Below are 17,561 nucleotides of genomic sequence, written 5' to 3' on the forward strand. Positions count from 1 at the left end.
AATTATGATGAACCCTGGAGATGATAGACTTTTATAAATATCTAGGCACCTTCAAGAATCCCTTTTCTCATACACACAGGAGCTGGGTAATAATAACAGATGCTGCAGTCATGCAGAAATTCAGCATCTGTCCCAAAACTCCCATGGATGTGATAATCAACATCAGAATTAACTTTTGCGTATATTTGTGTGGTCACATTTTCAGCTGAATTAAGGAGGCATACAATACTGAAATGGAAGGCAGAAGAGCCACAAAAGTAGAGTCCAGAAAATATTTGACCAAAGTTCACTTAATCCTTCTCCCTCAGTTGTGCAAGTGTGTGAGTGGATGACTTTATACAGACACCACAGTCTGGAACAATCAAAAACCTGTACAGCAGCTAGATAATACTTCAGGTCCCTTACATTTTTTGTTAAAAAACTGTTTCTGTTACGTGTATCCTTTTCAGGGAAAGCAAAACTATTCAACTCTACTTGAAGTCTGGTGGTATGCTTAATATACCCAATAGTTTAGATTTCCTCAGAAATAACTTTCCCTAGCGGCTTTATTTCAAAGCACTATATAAGCACATGTCAATCTTGAAACTGTTTTTGCTAAAATTCAAAACAAACTGTCATTTCTGCATTTCATCAATTAATGGTTTGGTTTTATTTTTGAAATTACCTAATTTCAGAGTTCTCTACTTAAAAATCATTATAAAAGTGGAAATATTCATAATTTAAATTGCTTATAATTGGGTTAAACTAAAATTATTTTAAATAAACAAAATGTATTTAGACTTTTCATTGCTTTCCATTTTCCAGAAATTCTTGTCTTTGTTTAGGATCAAAATGCTAAGGAAAGGTAGAATAAAAGAGTAAAAAAACAAAAATCCTTTTACAGATTTCTTTAACTCTCCACAGACACACACCAGCAGGTCTATATTCCCAGATTTTTCTGGGTTACCATGGTTATCTGCTTTTCTTACTTGTTTGAACCAGAAATAATAAAAAAAATAAAATAGAGTAATAACCAGAAAACTACATATTCCGCTGCATCTTATAATTCCCTTCTTTATGGTAGCTTAAAGATTCAACGTACAAGGGCAGTATAATTCACATGCCCTGTACAGTGTTAGGGATGTCATGTTACCAGGAGGGTCTCTAATCAGAATGACCTGCTCTGCTTTATTTCAGAGCCATGTGGGCAGTGATAAGCACCTACCAGTTAAAATGGTCGAGCAATAATTTTTTAATTCTTGGACCCCTCACAGAGGCCAACAGTTCACAAGCAATGATAATGCATCTAATACATGCAGATTTGCAAGGCATGATGCATTTAAAAAATCCCTCATCTGAATAAGCTGTAAAAAAGCCAGCAGGAGGAATAATTAATTTACATTAATAGCTCTCACTGTAGTTTGCTGTAGTGCCCGAGTTAAAAAAATGATCTGAAGAGCCAGAAGTAAGAGTTCACACTTCAACAGCTATTTGCATTCTGATTCTCTGAAAACCTTTAAGTGCACAATTAGATATCAAACACTTGGTACATTTAACAGAGAGCAAGATCTGCCAACAGCAAACTACAGTAACACAGCAATTTGCCAACCAGTGGCAAAACCTGGTTTTCATAGGCATTGAGTTTACAATTAGGGAATCATTTCAGAGTGAGTCCTCATTATCCTGCATGATGGCAACTGATGAATCATTCTCATAAAAAGTCTTTTGAAGCAAAAATAGTGATTGCATAATTGTACCACAATATGATACACCAGGTTTAATTGAATGGAGTAATGCAAAGTAACATTAGCCTCGTGAACTTCATGCCCTTTTAATACCACCTTGAAAACTACAGTATAGAAGAACTCTCACATGAAAATGTGGTTAGCATGTACAACAGCTGTTATCTTTCAGTTTCAAGTGTTCAGTCTCTAAATGTTAAATTTTATTTAGTTCACATTTAGCTCCACCCTAACACTCTGCAATCAGGACATATATTTGCTTCCGATAAATTAAAATTATGATAAATCAGAATAGAGAGAAATAATCTCAATTTTATTTATCACCTAATTTTGAGCCAGAATGGCTCTCAACATCATAATTCTATCGATAGAATAGCATGAGACCCAAGATATGACTCAGCGTGACCACACATGAAACAAAGGTGCAAAGCGGTGCATTTAGTTCAGATCACACCATTTTAAGAAAGTGAGAACTTATTTTCATTCTCTGTGTGGCAGGCTACATTTTGCTTTCCACTGTGGAATAAGTTGTATGAAAATCAATGTAATAGACACTATTTTCAGAACTCAACATTGTATATCTTCTAGTGAACAAGTGCAGTAGTCAGTGAGTTAAATGGAAACATTAAGTAGTTGTTTTCTCATGAAAACAATATGCTTACAATCTGTTCTACATTAATCACAGTTGCAGAGGGCTGAATTACATTTTCCTACCTATGGTAAATATTACCTTAATGGGATATAGCATTGAAGGGGAACCAGTAGGATAAAAGTGAAAGATGTGACAAAACACCGTCAGCGTCAAGTTGCTCTCAAGGAAAAATTATGGCAAAGCATCCATGCCAGAAGAAAAAGTTAGTTAATGTCTCCTGACTTGCCTTTTATTTCCTTTGCCTTGTGTAGGGAAATATGAAGCGAGGAAACAGGTGTCAGGAATGCTGACAGTCTTTGCAAACTGTTGATGAATGTTGAGCATGGCTTTTTGGCTACGTGGCAAGAATCATCTCCACAGCTGTATTCAGATCTATGCATGCATGCACACCCAGGGAAATATACTGACTTCTTTAAACACAGGGATGTGTTTTATTATGCTCCCCTTCTTTTGCAACCACTGTGCTTTAGTATGCTTTTCCTACCCCTGAAGGTATGACAGGCAGCAAGGATGTTCAAGAGACAATGCACCAGGCTAATTAATGACCTCAGGGGAAGACAAATAAAAGCCTTCTGGCTACAGAACTTTCAATTCAATCACATTTTCTAACCTGTTCTTAAACAGTGGATCTTCTTTTTTTTTTTCTTTACTTGCTATGCTTTTTCAGGCTTTGATTTCATTACCAGTCACCTCTCCATCTTTCAGACACTTCCCACTGCACATGACCTTTAGTGGAAAGGAACAGTAATTCTCATACATTACTATGCTGTGTCTCGAGGTGCAGAACGATCTCATTATCTGTTCCACACCAGTTTATAAACCCTGATTATTCATGCAATGATATGAGTGGAGCTTCACAAATGTGAGAGATCATGTCACAGACCTTATATTCATTAAGTTTCATTTTATTTCAGTTTATTAAGTTTGGGTTTTACTTTAACTTTTGCAGACTAGTGTTTAAACCATCTCATATGAGACTACCATATCGTTTCAAGTGGAATATCACACGCATTCTAGGGTCTAGAATATACAAATTCTTTCCAAAAAACATCAAATATGAGAACAGTGATCATGGAACTGTTTGGGCTGGGCTCCTTCTAAGGCCAGCTTTTCTGGGGAGGCACATCTTCTGGTAGAAGAGGTTGCTCAAGGCCCCATCTAATACTGTTGGTTTCCTTAGTGTTCCTTAGTTTCACAAGAACAATGGTATCCATGCAGTCCTCTCCCTCCAAAGATTTCACTTCAAAGAATATTTACAGTATTTCCGTGCATACATAAAATCCTCTCCCTTGATTTTAAATAAAAATAAAGCCACTGAATTGTAAAACCAACCAGGGCCTGAAAACCTGTCCGTTTCTCTTTAAATATTTCAGTAATGTATTCATTGATTAAAGTATTTCATACTCAATTCTGTGCAATCAGCAGAATTACCATTACTCATAGCATCACTCATTCAGAATCATCATCATCAAAATGCTAAGGCTATGAAAAGATTAAATTTGTATTGGCTTTTAAGCACTAATACTAAAATAAACACTTCAGCAACAAACATTTCAGCTAAGTGGCACTGCAGTCTTTCCCATAATCTGAGGAAAAGTAAATGCTCATGAACTGTTTTGCATGTACTAGAGGAGTTAGAATTGCAGAAATTTCTGATCATCCAGTTTTATGTTAAAAAAAGTCATGGCAGTTTTTCCCCAAGTTTAAGTCCCTCAATTCCATTCCTGTGATAGATGCCAGCACTTTTAGCTTACCATTAGCTGAGTTTCTAAAGCTCTGAAGAAAATCTGGAAGTTGAGCCACAAAGATGATTAAGGGAGTGGAACATCTCCCTTATGAGGAGAGGCTGAGGGAGCTGGGTCTCTTTAGCTTGCAAAAGAGGAGACTGAGGGGTGACCTCATCAATGTTTACAAATATGTGAAGGGTAGGTGTCAGGATGATGGAGCTAGGCTTTTTTCAGTGATATCCAGTGATAGGACAAGGGGCAATGGGTGTAAACTGGAACATAGGAAGTTCCACGTTAACATCAGGAAGAACTTCTTTACTGTAAGAGTGACAGAGCACTGGAACAGGTTGCCCAGGGGGGTTGTGGAGTCTCCTACACTGGAGATATTCAAGGCCCGCCTGGACAAGTTCCTGTGTGATGTAGGTTACCCTGCTCTTGCAGGGGGGTTGGACTAGATGATCTTTTTAGGTCCCTTCCAACCCTTGGGATTCTGTGATTCTGTGATTCTGTGATTCTAAGCACATTCCTATTTTTTTTTCTTTTTGCTTGCCTGCCAGTAAGAAAGTCCTCCCATGTTACTGGTGTGAGGACTTGCAAACTTTATATTAAAACATTTGCTCAATATTTTAAAGCAGAACATTTTAATCACTTGCAATTTTACAGACAAAGATACACTAAAGGAATCTTAAAACTATAGAAATAGCCTCCAGCAATTGAAGTTATGTATGTCCCTTTTGATATTATCTGATTATTTCTGAACAGCCTGGTAACAGTAGGGCCTCAGAAATTTAACATCTATGCTGGAAATAAAAATCTGTAACAAACCCTGTGGTTTAAGCAGTTCTTCACCTATATCACCATCAGCAACCCAATAGTTGGTGATGGAAGCATCTCTCCATGCAGGACACATTTCTGTTGCACTATCTATCACATGCCCTGTTTTGTAGATGCCCCAGTCCATATCACATAGCCATTCAGTTTCATTCAAATGGATTTTTTGCTATTCGCAGCAACAGTATTAGAATTAAATCCTTAAGATGAGAAGTTACTTTAGGACTTGAGTGAAGTCCTGAAGAAGGACTGTAGCAAAGCTTTGTAAACACAAGAAACTTTATCTTTTCTATTTCCCTGACATGAAAAGTGAAAAAAAAAAAGAGAATGTTCTCTAATAATAGGATCATTCCCTAGGTTATTTTCCAGATATTCCCTGAATTCAATTTTTGATACTAATCTAACATTATTTCAACTCCCAATAATTCTTAAAGAGAATGTTTACAAGATGGAGTGCATACACTGTTTCTAATTATTTTACAGTTACTTAGTTTGAAGTTAATTACATCCTCCGTCAGGACAACCCAGTTCATAACTGCTAATTTACCTCAGTTATTCAAATGGATTTATTTTATTTTTAATGCATTACTCAAATGCAAATATAGATCAAGCCTGATGTTTTCTTTTACAAGAGAAACCCTTAAACAGCTTATTATTTGCATAACTTTGTGAAGACATGTCTTCATTAAAAATAATGACAACAAAATTTTAATGGACTTGCTATTAATAAAATGCCCTTTTTTACATTTAAGGCTGAAAGCCCAATCTTGCACACAGATGAGTACTTTCAGCAAGGTTGATAACAGTGTCAGAGTACCACCTTTCCTTCTGAGTGGTTTTCAACTTTTTTCAATTTGTGGAAGACAGTTTTTCCAGTGGAGAAGTCCTTGTATAGCAAATATAAAGATCCTGAGCACAAGTAGGGTTTGCAAAGATTTTACTGCATATGCTTTAGAGGAGCCTGCAGACCAGATCGAAAGCCATTCCTCAGAAAAGCAGAAGCATGCAACTCTGACTTCTGGCTCCCTGGGGAAAAAGCAAGACTCAGGTGGAACCCAACCCCAATGCCCAGCTCTGTTGATGACTCAGATAATTCACACTAAATTAATTTTGCTTTATTATACCAAATTTTTCATTTGCAAAGTGAGGATAATTTATGAAGCAGAGATCCTATGATAAACAGCACTGAAAAGCAGCCAAATGCTGCTATTGATGAATTAGCTGTAGCAACAGAGCTTTTTTGGGGGAAAAAAAAAAAAGTCCAAATCTTATTCTAGGAACAGTGTTCCATTCCCCAGAATTTGCATTAGCACTTTGATAAGAAGCACAACAAGCTCCGAATTTCTTTGGAGGGAGCAGAGAACAGCTTGTCTCTCCAGTCTATTATAATTACCAGACTGCACTGGAAACTTGGCAATTTTGGATTTCATAACACCGATGACTGACGTTCCTAATTAATACTATTGTTTTTCTCCGCTGGCTGAATTTTGAAATGCCAACCTGCATAGCATACACTAAAAACAGACATTAAAGGAAATAATACCAATTTTTAGCACAATTAAATGCCTCATCAAAGCATACAGGAAAGGATAGCATTCCTATAAATAATGGATCATTGCAGTCTGATAATCTTTATCCTCCTACGCTAATGAGATGATAATCTTACTCCTCCTGTGTCCTTGCCTTTCAATTTCAGTGCTGCAGTGGCTGAAGTGCCTTAGCAGCAAGACTTATCTTCTTGCTTTGAAATTTGTAAATGAAAGAACCTTCCAAAAGAGGACAACAGAAACAGCCTAATGGAGATACAATACAGAGCACTGCTGCTTTAGGACCTGATCAATCCCGACACCACTTTTTTTTTTTCCTTTTTGTTCTTGTGTAGATCTAAGGCCAGGAGAATTCATAAAGTTATATATTTGGTTCACATTGATTCATTCAGAGCACATCTCTAATCTGCAGTAAAGATCACAGATCTCCAGGGTATCCCAAACTACCTCCAGAAGCAGAATCAGCATATTCAAAAGCAACATCAACACTAAGCTGACATCTCTACACTCTTCATTTATGAGAAGAACTGGTATTTATTTCTGAATGGCACTGTACTGAAGAATGTCTGCAAGAATATTAACTGTTACAGATTTCATGGCCAGAGATTGTGTGCCGAGTTATGCAAATATTAAAAAGTCATTTTATTTCAGAAATGCTAAACTTGCACTTTTACCTTTCATTTTGAAGTAGTGCTTTTGATGCAATTGACAGGAAAAATAACAGAAAGGAAGTAAGAAGAATAATGTGAAAAGCAAATGGATTATCAAGGTGATTTTAAAGCTACCTTAGTTATAAATACTATATTAATTTGCCCACACAGGCCAAATACCATTATATTTAAGTTGAACCCAAGGAATCCTAGAAACCCATGGTGTCTTAATTTGACCATCCCCAAGGCTGGGTGTGTCACTTTGCTATGGTGCAGAAAACTATCTTAACTTGATGTGACCAAGATCAGTTGGAAATCAGCAAAAGTTTTACTTCCCACACAGACTTCCAGCAGGCCAGAACTAACACCTGTAAGTTCTAGATTCAAAATTTAGAATACTGGTTCTGACAGATTCAAACTGAAATAAAACAAAAACCAACATTGTAATGCCTATGCCACACATTCTATTTATTGATCAAAATATACCTGAAGTAGAATACTCCACATACAAATTACACTTACAACCACTAGCAACGTACACAAACATACAGATAATTCACTAAACCACATGTATTTCTTTTCAAAATTTACCAGTTCTTCAACTCTAGATCCATGGTCACAGATCTCCCATTAAGAGAAACTAGATAAAATTTAATGTCTGTCTCTCTGAACTCATGATGTACAGAGTTAAATTTATTTCTAGCTATAGTGAACTGGAAAGGACTGAGAAGCATTTAACTAGACAGAGACTTTAGCTTAAATGTTGGATGATGGAAATGCATATGGAAATCTCAGTGTCTTCTAACTCTGTAGACTGCTTTCAAATTTCTCACTTCCATGAGAACCAACAAAGCCAAAAATAGACCAGCATGGCTTGGAAGTGACATTCAGAAATGGTTGCAACTGTTCTGAGTCTGTCCTACAGTACTATTCAGTGAAGCTAATATATGTATGATTGATTGCAAAATCTGTTCTTTTGTAGATTGGGCAGAAAACTTGTTGGGTTTTTTTTCCTAGCACATGAAAATGTTAAAAGATATCACAATGCGTTTGCATACTGAATCTTAGTAAAATGTCAGAATCTTCAATGCACTGAATTTGTCAATCAGTGTGCTTTGTTAAATAGTTTTTATGTGCTTTTGCGTCATAGTTCACTTTTTTAAATATATATCTAGATTGAAGTAAAATTTTAAAATAGAATAATTAAATCAACCTGGGGGACACTAGATGCCAGTTTGAAAATATACAGAATACAGTGAATACTTTCACAACTTCAAAACTTTTCTTCTAAGTGTTCTGAGTTGGGAGCATTAATGTAGCAAATTCTCTATTGTTTATGGTTGCAAGTTCTACAAATTGTTATTTTTTGTTAAAACGTCTTTCTGAAAATTTCTAAATAAATCTTTTTCCTTCACTTTCAAATCATAAGGAAGTAGAAAAGCCCTATATTAATTTAATCCTAGTAACTGCTTTATCTGCAACCTTGCAAATATCAGGCACCTGCAGATTGTTTTGAACACTTGCCTTCTATTACAAGGTCATTCAGTCAGTAAAACATTCAAAGACCAAAAGCTTGTGCAAGTCAGAACTATTTTTTTTTTTTGTCTGCAATGCCATCTTCAAAGTCTGCAAAGAGCTTGGAAGAGGCTATAGTCCCTTGGTAGCCCTGCGTTTTGTGACGTGTAGTTTGATAAATGCTTTTATCAGGAAAAGTGTCACAAAAATGTCTTTATGAACTCTATCAACTTCTGTGCTTTGGTATCAATACACTCCTAGAAACATTGGCACTGCTTGAATATTACTCTTGTAAAACTTTGACAGGTTTGAGCACATGGCAGTTCTAATGATCTTTGTCTTAACCCTATCACCTCATGACAAGCTTTACCCTTATACTTCTCTCTCAATATTGCAACATCCCCAGTTCCTTTTCTGCAGATTTCTCTGAAAATCTCAGTGCAGCTGACAGCAGCCTCTGTCTTTTCTTATTCATTTGGATGTGCTATGGGAGATGCACTTCCACATGGCAGAGACAGACTGTCCCTTCAGACCTCTTTGGTGACTAGATCACAGCAAGAATGACAGACATGACACTAGGAACAAGAACATGTATTTTTATTGGGCTCTGGAAAAAGTATTTATAATTCAGAAGCATTCTTTTCTGATTTGGTTGTGAGACAGGGACCAGACTCTGTGCCCCAGGATTCACTGCCCAAAGGACTTCAAGGCAGTGAAAGGTGAGATTGAGAAAAAAAAAAAATAAAAAAAAGAAATTAATTTAAGCATAATCCCAGTAAGGAAACAAACCCTTAACAACAACAATAAACCATGAAGTGATTCAGCATCTGTTCCTTTTGCCCTTTCTGCTTTTCTCTGGTAGTCTTCTTTCATTTTCTCCTTGCCTTTAATGGTTCTTTCTAACATTATTCCTTTCACTTCCTCCAGCAGGATTTTTAATGTATTTATCCAAAGGTCTATGAACCATAGGCACTTTTTTAACCTTTTGTCATTTGTTTTCTTTTAACAAAATGGACTGTAACTGCATATGAAGAATACCTGTAGCTGAATGAACAATGTTTTTAGCATTGAGTTTGGAAATGTCCTTAGCCAGCAGATGAACTATGACTGTAGTGTGTCCTGGATGCCTGGGGAAAAGCAGCAAAACTAAGGAAAATAACATAATGAGGAAGGATGTGAAATTCTAATGTAGACAAGTGTTTTACAACAGAAAAAGAGATTCAGCAAAATAAGGGAACTATTCTGATAACACAACAATTCTTCAGGAGAGTATTCCACTGTTAGATTAAAAAAAAAAAAAAGTAAGAAAAGGTTACAATGTGCAGAGAAAACTACTGTTTCTCAATATTACAGTGCTGGCTTCATAGAGATGAGATGTTGGAAATTCACAGGCCACCAAGATTCCTACTATATGATAAGGAGGCTGCTTGGATAAGACGGGACTAGAGCTATAACTGTTCTAACAAAGAACCTACAGGTACATGGAGATGGCAGGAAGTTTTTCACTTTAACATAATAAGCATCTCTACCAGATAAACTGATATTGGAGAAGAACAGAAACAATAGAAAAAAAAAGTAATATTTCTTTTTCAAGGATCCATGAGATATAAGATAAAAGGAACAATCAAGGGAGAAAGAAAATATGGACCTGCAGATGATGACCAAGACACAGATCTAAGTCATAAAAGATAGCACTGCCAGCTAACACAGAAGGATTCCAGTAAAGATCAGTGCTTACTCTTAAACTTTCTTGCTTCATGGAAGAAAGCAAGTATGAAATCCTGCCCGTTTCCTATTAGAAATCAGGATTTAGAAGGCCAAATCTTTTTATCAGTAAGTGGATACAAGTATGTAGTTAATCTGAGTGCTAGATAGATATTTTAACAAAGAATTCCCAAAGAGTGATCAGGGAACAGTAACTAGCACCTTTTCTCAGGGCTACTGCAAACAGTTTTCCAAATCACCAACAGAAAGCAGTGAAGCATGAAAAATATGACCCTCCAGATGAGCACTGCCCCAACTAAAAGTCTCATTTGTAAGCTAGAAATATACTAGGTAGGGTTTGTTTTTTCTTGAATGGACTAACATTTAAAATGCTAATACAAGTGCCATGCAAAGAAACACGTACCTTTAACACACAATGGCATTCTAGAAATGCAAGGAAGTTACTTACAGTTCTTTTGGTAGGTATGTGTTGAACCAGACATACGTGTTAAAACCAGTATCCATCACACAAAGTCATGTTCTTACCTACTGTATTTCATGCATTTGCAGATGAGGTATTAAACTGCTTCTTCCCTTTCAGAATACTAGTTGCAAATTCTGTTTTCATTCACCTGTGCCTCAGGTGCACCAATACCTGTGATCACCTTGATAACTCCCCTACTGTGCATTGCTGCTCCACATCCTCATCTTTCTAGGTATACCTCGTTCATCTCAGTCTCATCAAGCCTTGCTGGCACTGTTTATATCTCAGGGGATAATCTGTGGCAATTTACAGATGTTTGCTTTATCAGTTTGGCTTCAAATTATTATTTTGAGCATGTTCTCTGCACTGTGTATTTCAAAGTAATGAACCACAGTTAAAAGAGTTAGTTCTGAATCCAGCAAAGATTTGAGTACAGGTTGACTCCATAAACAGAGAAAAAGAGGAAAACATCAAAATACTATGAATATTATTTTATGACAAAAAACCCCACAACTTTTAAAACCCTAAAAAATAACTACAGAATTGTGTAAGTATACATTACTCTGCACTTCAGGACAAATATGCCTGTTAGACATGGGAGCCATTATTTCATGTTTATTTATATCAAATGTTCTTATGCAAGTGTCAGTTGTGATAACACAGGCTGACGGTCAGGTCTGAACTGCCATCATGTTCAGCAGTGTTTGCTTCAGAAGGCTCCATTGTGTGCTATGACAGTTAAACACTCTGCTCTCATAACAACTGCACTTGGGGAACAGCTGGGCTTTTTAGGCTTATCCATTTAATATATCCCTTTGAAAGTACCTATTTCTAAAAAACCCAGAGAGAAGCAATTGTGTTGATAGGGATCATTTCTTCTGTGTTCAACACTTTTGAAATCTGTGCTGCCATGGGAATTATGGTTCTTCATGGCTAAACACAAGGGCAGCCGTAGCACGTGAGTCTCTATTCATGACAAGAAACTGTTAATCCTGAAGTTTTCAGTGGCTTGACTACCTTGAGGGTCAGAAAGAAATGCATTCAAGAATTCAGTACCACAAACTGGGAAACAAATTAGCTATAGCTCCTAATTTTCACTTGGGAAAAAAAAAAACAAACCGTATAGGGAACCCCTAATTAAGATTCTTCACCTAATTTAAAAAGTTCATCATAAAATTAAACAAGAAGGGCCGCAACCATTAGTAAGTATAGACCACAACCTCCATCATCTGGTTGCAAGTGATTCATTTCAACGCGTTCCATTCCAGAAGATTATAGAGAGGCTTCAGCCAACTGCCTGAGCCGATGCACTTCTGTTATATAGCGCTTTGGGAGAGTACCATACTTAATTTCCACCTACAAACATTAAAACAAGCTTTTTAAAAGGAATTTGAGGCATCACTACAGGAAAATAGGCCAGGTACGTCAGGAGAATCTAACTGCCAGTCTGTTCCCTCTCAGGAGCCACATTTGAAAATTTTACCCTTTGCTTTTACTCATATCTATCGTAGCACATCATAAAAATACACCTCAAAACGGCAGAACTGCTTTAGAATGAAAGACCAAAATTTCTGCTCTCTTGCTTATGCACTGCCCAATAAATAATCACAAATGGTTGTTATTCTATTCATTTTACTAATGGGATCATACCAGTTCAGGAAAACACTGCAAATAATTATAACTAACAATTCATCACTCCACTTGCCCTCTTCTTTTCTCAGCCCCTTTTATTGTTTGTGTTTTTTCCTCCTGACTGCCAGCTGCTGGTACAGATGTCACTTCCTGCCAGATGTTTTCATAAAAACCTCAATTAGTATCTACCCACAGATGATACAGCTATAGAGGTGAGTACACAAATACAGACTTTTGAAGTACATGAGGCTAAATGAGAATCTGTTGCTCTCCACATCTGTTTATCCAATGATTATTTGTTGCAGGTGAAAATTTCATCTGCATTATTTTTAACTAAAATAAAGTAAGCCAAAACACTACTTTTAGAACAGACAAAGCATAATAACGTATTGAAGAGCGATACAGAACTCAACCCTTCAGCAAAGACAGAGGTTCGGGAAGAACAGGGAGTTGTGGTCAGTCCATAAAAGCTCGTCTCTGCCACTTCCCTCCTCACACTTTTCCCTTCTCCAGTGTGGGCTCCTTCTACAGGCTGCAGTCCTTCTACATAACCCTCCTCTAGCAGGAGCTCCTCTCGATGAGGAGCCATTCCTGTCAGGAGGACCTGCTCCATCACAGGCTCTCCCAAGTGCTGCTTTTTTTCAGGTGATAGCCACCTGCTCCATGGAGGACCATGCATCAGAGGAATCTCTGGCACCTGCAGCACCTCTTGCCCCTTCCTTCTCTCACCTGGGTGCTCACAGGACAGGATCTCACACATCTTCCCCCTCACGACTTGGGCAGGGGTTTGCCCTTTCTTGAGTAAGGAACCAACCTGAAATATTTGTGTCTGCCATGGGCACCTGGCCTCTCCTCAGCTCCCCTGCTACCAAAACTTCACCACAGACACTCACTACAGGGCCTACTTATCCTGCGAGACTGCTGCTTTAAACTGGGTGCCCAGTCACCATAATGACATAAACCACCCCAGGAATAAAGACTTTTGCTTTGAGGTTTTAGAGAAAGTAGTAGAACGGAAATTGAATACAAGATGAGAGATGAATACAGAATTTAAAATATTCTATTGTGCAGTAACATATTGTGCTTAGATTCTGATCTCGCTCCATTTTAACCTGTAATCACTCCTTAAAATTCTGAGACCAACAAGCCTTGTATCATTACAATAATAGCCTTAATAAAGGAATGAGGTTTAAAGCATTACCTTCTCGGCATCTGAAAATACAGAGATAATTAAGCCTGATTTTCTTCAAAGCCTTCCACCCTTCTAATGAGGTCTAATGAATTCAGTATTGAAGATTTAACAACAGGTGCCTTTACATTAGGAGGCCACGCTGTACAGGCATAAACAGCACCTGCAAGCATTTTCCTCAAGAATGCTAAAAAAGGCCTCAAAACTGCTCCCTCCAGCAACAGCTGCCTTGCTAAATAAATAAGTAAATGGCATTATCTAATATTCATAACTTGCCCGGACCCTGTGCTCGACCCCAGCGCTGTAGTGTCTTTTTCTATTACAAGTACTGATTCATTCTCATAATACATGCACTGCTCCCAACTATTGGGAAGATTTAATTTTCACCCCAGTGTTCTCTTCAGAGTTAACAGCTGTTCCACACAATATGACTTAGATTCAGCTCACAGAATGGGTTAAGAAAAGCATCTCTGAGTAAGATCCTCTCACTGCTGCATAAGAGGTAAAGAACAGAAATTGCCTATATCAGTTCACAGCCCCACAGTGACAGCTAACTGGGCAACAAAGAGAGACACTTTTAGTTGATCCTGCATATTCTGAACAGAGCCTCTGTGAGTGGGTCAGTGGCCATGGATGCTCACTTCTATTGCACCTGAATTCAAGGCATTTCCTTTTCTGCCCAGATGATCCTCAGTGCCCACATGTTCTCATTCTCATCTCTTAGGTGAAGGCAATTTCTCAACATTTCTTCCTCTTAGCAAGCAAAATGAACTAGTGAGAACTCAGAGAAACATGTTAAAACCTGGTTCTGACACTCGCAAACTCTTGTTACCCATGACAGCAACACAAGGGTGTCTTTCAGTAGTATCTCCTCAGGAACTTCTGGAAAAAACAGATACGGCTGGTCTCACTTCTAATTAGGAAACAAATTACTCTCCTGCCTTTTGGTCCCTATCCCTGGGTATAAGATCCCTAAAGCTACAACCTTCTCAAATGCCAACTAAAGACATTCAAAACACAGAAGCCAAGCAACTTAAAAGGTCTTTTTCACTAATAATTATGGTACAATCTCTCAGTTTCCAACTCATCTACCTTTCATGCTTTGTCTCTGTGAAAGCTACATGCTGTTGTGCTTCAAAGTCATGATGCGAGGAGGAGAATTCTTCACAGAAATCTGTTCCCCAGACTCCTGTGCCTGTAAGTTTTTTCACACAGCCCTTTGTGATTTGTGCTCATCCCTAAGCAGTCCAGCTATTTACCTACCCTATTCCCACAGGAGCATTTTATTCAGAGATTTTCTCCAGCTGTGCCTCAGTCTAAAAATTTCTAATTCTTAGAGCACTCAACACATTTCCTGCCTACCCATGTCTTCTGACTTGTCTTGATCTACAGAGATAAACACATATTTAAGGTGGTTAAGAGACAAAGAGATGGAAATTAACAGTATCTCAGTTTAGTGATTGCTGTCACTAAGCATCACTGCATATTTCACATGCTTATTTCACATGCTTAAAGAGGAAACATGTACACAGTGAATTACGCAATCTGAAGACTGAATATGTGATCTAATAAACCATGCTATGCTTAATAAGCTAAAATATATAAATCGCATTATTTGATTTAATAAATATGCTCTAAATCATAGATAACTCTCATAAGTCCTTTTATAAAAAATGTTGGTTATTTTAATCATAAGTGACACCCATATAAAAAAAAGACATTAAATATACCCAACTTTCCTAAGGAGAAATATATCCGTAATACCCGAGATACAGTGATACCACACACACACTCTTAACCAGAAGACTCCTGCTCAGACTGTACAAACACCATGGACAACATTAGCATTATTGTCATTGTTCAACTGTTGTGGCACATTCCACTCGCAGCTTCAGTTCTGAAGGGAGCAATGGCTGAGTATGATTAATCAGAGTGTATTTGTGGCAGGAACTAATGGAAGGAACTGTGCTAAGCATTTTTCAAAAATGAATAATAACCCAGGTACCTGACACCTGCATGTGATGTGAAGCATTACAAACAAATGAGGAGTAATAGAGCTTACTGGGCATAAAACATTACTGTTTTATAAAAGTAAGTGCAGAATAAGCAAACTAGAAGTAATCACCCAGAGCACTTCTACCAACTAAATAACCTTTAAACTTTCCGAGGTCCTACAAAATAACATGACTGATTAGCATCTGCACAAGTCTCTAAAGGGGAATGGGACATAAATTTGTTGAAGACTAGAATTTTAGAACTTAAGTCCTACGTTAGCTCTGCTACTGTTCAGATACTAAAACATTGAGTTAACTGTTCTAATAGTCCACATCTTGCTATTGTGTTTCCTGAACTTCTAAAGTGCTTGGAGAAATATTATTCAGTCTTTAGGTATTTGCCAAATTAATGTCTAGAGACTGTCAGGCTTTTTAAGAAAAAATGCCAATTAATTGTTTCCTTATACTGCACATTATCTAATATACTTTGCTAGCGACCCTTCTTGCTAACAGTCCACCTGCTTAGAACTTTAAATAGTAGAGGGACAAAAATAAGCACTTTTAAAGGAAACCAAGACTGATGCATATGTGGATGGCAGGTGTACAGCTGGACAATACCCTGTTTAGAAGAGTTTGCAGTTACTGCATTTGCTGGGGAAAATACTGCCCATTTGCCCATAGCTTCTTGCTGAAGAGCTGGAAGTCACATTTGGCCATACAACTATATTAATTCTATCCTAGATCACTACTAATTTATCAGTTTTAGCAGACAACTATTGCTGGTTTCATATTTTCCTATTTTGGTTTTTTGGGGGTGGGTTTTTTTTAATATGATTTGTTTGGGTTTGATTGTGGTTTTCTACATCTGCTTTAGGTTCTTGCTAAAGAAGATTAATTGTACCTAATTTGTCTTTCCAGAGACATCCTTAGCTCGAAATCTTTCTTCCAACGTGTCTTCATGTATGGAAAGACTTCAGGGTGTCTTTGGTGGAAATACTCTCAATTTATACCGAGAACAAAGAGGAAATTTGTTGGTCACTCTACAATAAATTGCCATCAAAAAGGAGAATGAATTCACAGTATATATTGACCGGCATTTGAAAAAAAAGCATCACTGACAAAGTATTTGGATTCCCCAACTGTAGCACCTTTAAGTTAAATCCAAGGACTTGGATTTTTTTGTGGATTTTTATTCCATAAATGGACTTTGAAGAACAGGCAGAATAGAGAAAACTTGTGACACTAATATTTGCTGATCTTCAGAATGCTGGAAGTTCAGAAAGTTGAAAACTTAGAACTTTGGGGAGACAGCTATTGTTAAATCCTTTTGTTTTCTACATCACATTCTGCAGAGAGAAAAAAACAATATAAAGAAAATCTTATGGCTTTGCTATGAGAAAGTTAAGAGAACAATTAACATACCTAGAGCACAGTTAAACATGGAGAATGCAAGGCAAGTACACAGGCAGCATAAGAGTTCAGTGTCTATATGGTAAAACTGACCAGCATAAAAATCTTCGCTATCTTATTTCTCCTGAAATTGAAGCGGATTTTTAAAGGCTTTTCAGAAAACAATGCAGTACATTCTACTCTGAAAGAAATTAGATACTGAGTAAGCTGACTGACATCAGGGGTTGAATTTACATTTGGCACACTTTAAATGTTCAGACTGAAAGGAGTGAAAGCCTTTGTTTTGAAACACAAAAATATCATACTGGGGAAAAAGAGAGAGAATGAGACAGCGAAAATAACTAACTGATGGATTGAGAGATAAACATTGTGCACTATTGTTTATTCAGGCAGCTAGCAGCACCAAATAAGGTTTTCCTAATATTATTACTGTTGTGATTAGCATCCCTTTTCACACTTAGAAATCATTCCTGAAACTCAAAAGTGAATTGATTTCTCCCCACTA

The 17,561-nt window shown here is 37.2% G+C and overlaps 1 long non-coding RNA gene across 3 annotated transcripts in view; it reads right to left on the minus strand.

The window, feature by feature from the left end:
• The window catches only part of LOC136016573 (uncharacterized), a 134,713-nt gene that overhangs the window by 36,397 nt on the left and 80,755 nt on the right, over nt 1-17,561 (minus strand). The window contains exon 4 of one of the 3 annotated variants that reach the window (XR_010613656.1): nt 16,743-16,992. The exons of the other annotated variants lie outside the window; for them this stretch is intronic. This is a non-coding gene — a long non-coding RNA (uncharacterized LOC136016573). Of the gene's footprint in view, nt 1-16,742; nt 16,993-17,561 lie in introns of those variants that run through there. 3 annotated transcript variants of the gene reach the window in all.

Source organism: Lathamus discolor, chromosome 6 (genome assembly GCF_037157495.1).
Source record: "Lathamus discolor isolate bLatDis1 chromosome 6, bLatDis1.hap1, whole genome shotgun sequence".
Classification (NCBI taxonomy): Eukaryota; Metazoa; Chordata; class Aves; order Psittaciformes; family Psittacidae; genus Lathamus; species Lathamus discolor.